Source organism: Urocitellus parryii, chromosome 4 (genome assembly GCF_045843805.1).
Source record: "Urocitellus parryii isolate mUroPar1 chromosome 4, mUroPar1.hap1, whole genome shotgun sequence".
Lineage (NCBI taxonomy): Eukaryota > Metazoa > Chordata > Mammalia > Rodentia > Sciuridae > Urocitellus > Urocitellus parryii.
The window spans coordinates 154,597,815-154,605,103 of NC_135534.1; positions in this window are offsets into that span (position 1 = coordinate 154,597,815).

The following is a 7,289-nucleotide window of genomic DNA, read 5'->3' on the forward strand; positions in this document are numbered from 1 at the left end:
ACCCACACACAAGCAAGTCTGAAAAATTCTAAAATTAAATAAAATGAGGACTTTACCAATACATGCTAAGAATATAGAGCTAAAGATGTAGAAGGAAAACTGTGGTGCTGGGAAACACGAAACTGGCAGACGGTTTTAAGAAAGAGGGATCTGACAACTGCTAATGGTTCTTCAAAGCTTATAAAGGTGGGAGCAAGAAGGGGCTACTATATTTAACAACATGGAAGTTGTTAGTGGCTGTGGAAGTGACATCAAAACAGAGGAGGCATTAAAGTCAGATTGAATATGATTTAAAAGGGAGTTGGGTGAGTCAGGGAAGTAGTAATGTCAACTCCCTTCCTTCCATAGCAACTCCAGCTCCATCACTTCAGCCAGCCATTTACACAAAACTTTAACTATGTATGGGCTAAGAGTGATCATTCAGATTTAGAGAAATGACAAGAGAGCCAAGTATTCTAGGAAGCATCATGACAATGACTCATTTTTTAGAAATTTATAACATCATGTGTTAAAAATGGCTTCTTCAAAGAGATTAAAAATAGCAAAAATAAAACTTTTCAACTATTATTAGAAAACCTAGGATTTGCTTTGTGGAAATTAGATGAAAGCAAAAAACAAAGAACCTTCTCAAAAAGTGAAAATTAGCAGCATAAATTCTGTGATCAAAGCCTGTGGCTGGGCATGGTGTTGTATATCTGTAATCCCAGCAGCTTGGGAGGCTGAGGAAGGAGGATCATGATTTCAAACCAGCCTCAGCAATTGAGTGAGGACCTAAGCAACTTAGAAAGATTCTGTCTCAAAGATTAAAAAAAAAGGGGGGGGGAGGGGCTGGGAATGTGGCATAGTGGTTAAGTGCCACTGGGTTCAATCTCTGGTACAAAAGGAAAAAGCCTGTGGATTTCAATCTAGACTCTTCTAGTTGCTGTCAGTGGAATAAAAATAAATTGCATAACCACTCTTCCATATTATTCCGCTCATCTAATTGTGAATACATTTATTACACATGTTTCTTGAATCCTTACTGTGTTTCATTCACTGTTTTATAACTTGGGAATATTCATGAATGAAAAAGCAGAAAATAAATTGGTTACTTGAAATTTTCATTTTAGAATATATAATAAAAGAGTTCATCTCATAGGGTATGATAATAATTAAATGTGTTAATATATTTAAAGTACATCTAACAGTGCTTGGCCTACATACAACAAGCATTCCATAATGTCAGTTATTGTTATTACCTAAGGCTAGAGTAGAAGGCTTTGGAGGCATAGAAGTGTCTAAAAGTCTTAATTTACTTGGTGAGGGGAGTGGCAAGAGAACCACTATGTTCTCATACAATAGGAGAAAAATATTTTATTTACTTATATGCCCTGGGAAAATGCATCATTAATGTTAACTATTGATGGAATAGCAAAGTTAAAAAAATTTGGAAAATAGAAGAAAAAGAAATGCATACCAATGTAATCAAATAATCACAGCACTAATAAGAAAATGAAGAAAATATAGAAAAATAAATTATAAACATAAAATTGGATTAAATTGTGTTCATCAGTTGGTTTCATTAACCATAAGTAATCTAAATTAAGCCATGTTTACAGGAATGGGAGAGTTGTGTACAAACACCTGCACTTTACACTTTCATTTGGGGACTGCTCACAGGGTTGGGCTTTTAATAAGTAAATTTGGATTTTACCTATATGCTAGGCTTATGAAGTTTCTGTATATCCAAGAGGCCTAACTGATGCTTCAACCAAATTGTAAAACAAAATAGTTTTTAAAATACTACAGAGCATATGTCTCTATAAAGGTATTATAGATTAGGTTGGGCCCCTAAAATAGGTATATTTAAAATATTCACCTCCAGTAGCACAGAATGTGATATACTTGAAAATGGTCTTTGAAAATGCAATCAGTTAAGGTAAAATGATGTCATACTGAAGCAGAGTGACATGTTAACCCTATATGACAGATGTCCTTAGAAGAAAGAAGATCATCATGTAACCACACAGAAATAACAAAGAAATGCCAAGCAAAGACAAAGGAATATATAAGATTCAAGTAGTACTTCCACAAGCCAAGAAATAACCAAGGCTACCAGAAGCTGTACCAGGAAAGGAAGAACCCTCCTCTGGAGTCCTCAGGAGAAGCAAGTCCTGGTGATGCCATGATTCAGACTTTTGGCTTTCAGGTTTGTGATACAATGCATTTGTTGTTTTAAGCCATTTGGTGTGTGGTAATTTATTATGAAAGGTTGAGGAGACTCATATGAACAGATTACAGATTTAGGGATGTTTGGAAAGTCATGCCCTCCCCATTAGTCATATAGATTTTTCACAGTTCCCTTTGGTCTAAGACCAATCCCTGAATACAAATCTCCAAATGGTAGGACAGTCAGCACCTGGCCTCAGGTATGGGTAGAGAAAAATCAGCGTTTTCTGGACCACAGAGCCTGGGGTTTTCCTTTGAAATTCTTTTAAAGAAATCTTCTGAAACCCAATCTGCCAGATGGATAGAAATCCACCTAGAAACCACTCCCCCGTGCCCCGAATCTTCCTACCACATTCTTTTGTTCTACCATCTGTTCTAATTTGTGTATCAGAAGTATACACATTTTTGACCTAGCTCTAACCATTCACAACACAATGAGCGTTCTGAAATCTTTCAACGAAAGTGTCAGAAAGGACAGTAGTCTTAAACAAATGTTTTGCTGTGACTATATCACTGGCCTTTGTGTCTAGAAGAAGAAACTTCATGGAGAATGTTATCAGTATAACCTCAGGAGACCCTGTAGTATACAATAATTATGTTTAATAAAAGAAAGAAACATGAGGCACCTGAAATTCAAAAGATTTTTAAATCACTTTATGAAAGCTAGCTGAATTTCCTTGAGCATTGGCTACATATCAGAGAGTTCTAAACATCACACCATATCTGCCCACAGCAACAAATGAGGCTTTTATAGTTTATATCAAAATCATTTTGCAGGTTAGAAAAATGATAATAATGGTAAAACAATTTTCCAAGGTCATGTATCTACTGAAAGGCAGAGGTAAAATTTGTCTAGCGTATCATTACAAAGTAAACTCTTAATCTCTGCACATAGAGCTTCCTGTTACATTGTCATATTTTTCAAATTACAGGATGTTTTACTTTTTGTGAAATAAACTATTATCCAATGCTTTTTATCCCATATTTATTGTCAAAGGCATCTTCATTTCAGAGATATGAAAATCTGAAGAAAATAAAACATATGACTTGGAATTAATAAAATATGATAATTGGATAATATGTTAAATATGTTAAATAATATAGATTTATGGGCTTGGGAGCTGAGGGATTTAGTAGATTGCTTTGTTGACAAGGTTAGTGACATACCTGTAGTTGAAACTCTATCTTTTCAACACCAAAACCTATTCACTTGAATGCTCTGCTATTGAGTCTGCAATGATACACCAAAAAATAAGATTTCTAGATATTTGTGAAATTTCTTCTGTTGTAATTGTTCCAATTTTTAAAAAAATTTCCCTTTTTTCTCATATTTAAAATTTGGTTGTTAAAAGTAAAGGTTTTGCATTTTATGCAACAGAATGTTTCACTAAAGAATAAACATGTACATACTCCTCCACCTTCTTAAAGATTCTAAGGGGAACTTTTTGAGAAACAATTACAGAAAATAAAGAAGTTCCATATTTTAAAAGTCACCATTAGCAGTGAAGTGAAAGATCCATTATTTAGGAAAACAGTGAGTAAAGTCTTTATATTTTAAAAGTAATCCTCTGGATTCTTAGTTTAATATTAAGGAGAAAGAGCCTAATTCTATTATGGCTGGATGGTGCAATGTAGTCTCAGGGCAAGACATTCCTGAGTACCTTTCCACTTCAGCACAATGTGGCCAAACAAAACAAAAGGGACACTGGCATTCAGTGGTACATGACATCACAAGGACTATTGCCACTTTGGTCTAGAATTAACAAAATCTGTGTGAACCATATAAACCTATATATTTTGACAGAGGTTTTTTTAAAAATGTTATTTTGCATTCATTTGGGGGTTTTGTTTGTTTGCTTTTTTGGTGTGAGTGTATGTGGGGGGGGGTGTTAAAAACATTGAGCATAGACCGGACCTTGGAGGATATGATACTGAATCTCCTGTCTCTATTGGCCTGTTGTGGTTTAGATGTGGTGTCCCCTAAAGCTCGCTTCTCCTCCACAACAAAGAAGGTTTGGAGGAGAAATGATCACATCCAGCCTCCAAATCATTGAAGTCATCAATCCTTGATGGGATTAATTGAGTGGTAACTGGAGGCAGGTGGGAGGTGGCTGGAAGAAGTAAGTGGTTCATTGGAGGAGTGGCTATGGAGTATATATTTTGTATCTGGAGAGTGGAGTCTTGCCCTCTGCTTTCTGGTCACCACGTGAGGTGCTTCTCTCTGCCATAGTCTTCCGCCATGATGTCCTGCCTCACCTTGAGCCTGGAGGAATGGAGCCAGCATCTTATGGACTGAGACCTCTATCTAAAACTGTGAGCCCCTAAATAAACCTTTTTCTCCTTTACCATTGCTCTGGTCCAGTCCTTTAGTCATAGCAGTAAGAATAGCTGACTAAAACAGGGACCTAAGCATTCTGTGTGATTTTTAACTTGATTTAGAAAAAGAGTGATGTGAGCATGACAGCATTGGGAGGAGTATAGAAAAATAACAAAATAACAGTCTAGTTAACTTTGTTTCACAGGCAGAAAGAAAAGCTGTGGGAGAAGATAGAGAGAAAGCTCTATTTACCACAGCCAGTCCTGGCCAGTGTACACAGTTGAATGTGACAGTCATAAAGAAGAGGACAGAAGTAAAGAGGAAAGGAGCAAAGTGAATCCCAGGGGATCTGAATAAGACAAGAAACAACACAATTCAGCCGGGGTCAAAGAATTTAACCCAGCCACTTAATCATAGGAGGTTCATCTGGGTCCTCAGAGAGAATAACTGAGGAAACCAGTTTGGGGCTGTTTTACAGTAAATATGTAAATTCAAAATATAGAACCACATTGTCTACACATTTCATTTCCTTCCTTTTCTTATTTTATTTATTTGCATCTAAAACAGAGCATACTTGACAGATGTGAGTCTTTAACTGTTGAAAGGGACTGTCTCTTTATATTACAGACTGTGTATTAGGCTTTGTATTTGTAAAACAAGTCTGTTACACATTACTTAACTAAACAAATATTTATGGATTTAACTAGTAGTCAAAACTATAAAGAAACTAATGGTTCTATGCCTTGTCAAGTGTTAAAATAATGGTTGAAAATATTGTACACTAAATGAAAATATTTTTTTAAATGTGGAATTAAATCCTAAGTTGAAATCAATTAAAAATTTTAGAAACAAATGTATAGCATAAAAAATAAAATGATCCAACATTTAGTTCATTGCAATAACATATGGCAGGCACCCAGTTAAATATGATTTAATCTCTTTTTGTATAAAAGATGTATATGAGCTCTTGGGGATGATTTCCCCTATTTTATGATGATCATATGGAAACATCTGTGTATATGCAGAGTGAGCAGGTTCTGAAGTCAAAATAGAATCTATGATAGCACACAGATGAGGAAATAATAATGATATGAATGTAAAAAAATCATAGTTCCAAATAATTCACTCAATTTATTTTGCAATATGTTATGACTGGAAAAAAATGTAAAGAAATAAGAAATTTGTGACTTGTAAGAAATATTGGTTTATGGACTTGGGAGGTCAACTATATGGAATACCTTTGGTAATCTAGAAAGAAAGTTAATCAAGGGAGTAGAAACCTAATCTAATGCACTCTGTGCTTAAAAGAAAAGTGATTTTTAAGGCTCATTGTTTGCAAATGTATTGTGTTGGGTATGGTAAAATTACAGTTTTCAAGCAATTTTATGATTTAACTGAACTATGTACTTTCAGTCGAAATGACTAGATAAATTATAAGAATCAGTATGTTTTATAAAAAATATTTCAATATTCCTGAAACTTTCATGCATTATTCAAAAAGACATTATTTAAAAATAATATCTATCCAATTACTGTTGGTTCATAGATTAACCAGAAATTTGTAAATATGTACTTGGAAAATTGATGATGATGATGGAGATGCTGAAATGGCATCCACAATGATGAAGATGATGGAGCTGATGTTTATGGTGCTTACTCTGTTCCTCAGAAAGTCTGTGACTCGATGCCAGGATTTTCATACATTTTCAAAGAAGAAAGGAATCTGAAATAAGGTCAATAAAGTACTCAAATTTACAAATGAATTTGTTGATTAGAACTGGTTATACCCATGCAGCTCTTAAACACTCATGGTTATCTAAACTAAGCACAATATCTGTAATAATAATTATGCCCTTTTATTTTCTTGTGATCTTTGAGGAAACTTAAGTCTAACTTTTCTAGTCTGTTTTTCAACATGAACCCAATAGCATTGGAATGCCATGGCATCCAAGGGTACAGCAAGTTATGTATGAAAACAAAGACTAGATGGACCGCAAAGAAATCATTAAAAAATATTTTTAGATTAAATATGAGACTTATTATTTAGCTATGGGACAAAATTTGTTTTTATATGAACATTAGTTCAATCTTATTTTAAAAATTTTAATTCAGTACACATTTTACATAGGTAATGTTACCCTTACTATATTTTCTATCTACCTATATGACCTGGAACTCCATTAAAGACTATAAAATAATTACCAATAAAACTCAACACATCCATTTTTTTCTAGAAGAGAAAATTGATACTTTTTAAAAATAATTGTACAAGATCTCCAAACTAGAAAATTTACAGAGGTAGGACTCAAAAATATTTAAGTACTATGTCAGTGTTTTTTAACATACATATACTTTTATCATTACCTTCTTTTAACTGTATAATAAGAATCTTCTGATACATCATGCAAAACAATGCCTATCTTAGAAAGTTCAGTACCGGGGATGGGATTGTGGCTCAACAGTAGAGTGCCCCCCTAGCATGGGCGGGACCTGGGTTTGATCCTCAGCACCACATTAAATAAATAAATAAATAAATAAATAAATAAATAGTGTTGTGTCTATCTACACCTAATAAATAAATAAACATATTTTAAAAAAGAAAGTTTTGTACCACCATCAGACAGAAAAACACAAGCAGATGAGTAGCAGTAAAGCCTAAGAAGATACATCAAAATTGGAATAGGTTTTGAGTCTTGCAAAAGTTGTAAACAAATTAACACATTTCTATTCTTTTGAATCAGGATTAGAATAATCATCAAAGAAA